Source organism: Octodon degus, unplaced genomic scaffold, assembly GCF_000260255.1.
Source record: "Octodon degus isolate 3935 unplaced genomic scaffold, OctDeg1.0 scaffold03296, whole genome shotgun sequence".
Lineage (NCBI taxonomy): Eukaryota > Metazoa > Chordata > Mammalia > Rodentia > Octodontidae > Octodon > Octodon degus.
In genome coordinates this window covers 1-521 of record NW_004527872.1, presented here as the reverse complement: position 1 = coordinate 521, position 521 = coordinate 1, and the positions used below count along the sequence as shown (strand labels likewise).

The 521-nt window shown below is 41.8% G+C and overlaps 1 pseudogene; it reads left to right on the top strand.

Moving 5' to 3' along the window:
* The window catches only part of LOC101572821, a 1,705-nt pseudogene extending 1,199 nt beyond the window's left edge, over window positions 1-506 (top strand).
* The last annotated feature ends 15 nt before the right edge of the window (window positions 507-521 follow it).

Here is a 521-nt window from a genome sequence, read left to right as displayed (position 1 = left end):
AGACTGCAGGAACAGAAGGCCACTGACATGGAAATCACTGTGAATCCAGAGACTCTGGACGGAGGCCTGAGTGTCATTCAGCTAGAAACTGCAGTGGGGCTGCGATGAAAAGTTTTGAGAATTCCTTAGGTATTAATGTTTCAAGAAGCCGCTTTCTTCCTGTAAAAACCACATCGGATCTCTTGCTTGCAATATCAAGCCTCTCTAGCCTTAATGCAGGATCCCTGACGATGAGGGAAAAGCGGGGATTTCCTACAGTGCTCTTGGGTAAATTAGGCAGTTCATTTACAAAGGTTCAAGATTACCTAAGAAGATTTGAAAGTATACCAGATATGCTTGCATTGGATCACCTCACAGTTTCAGGGGATGTGACATTTAGCAAAAATGTTTCATTAAAGGGAACAGTTATCATCACTGCAAATCATGGGGACAGAATTGATATCCCACCTGGAGCAGTATTAGAGAACAAAATTGTATCTGGAAACCTTCGCATCTTGGACCACTAAAATGAAAAATACTAT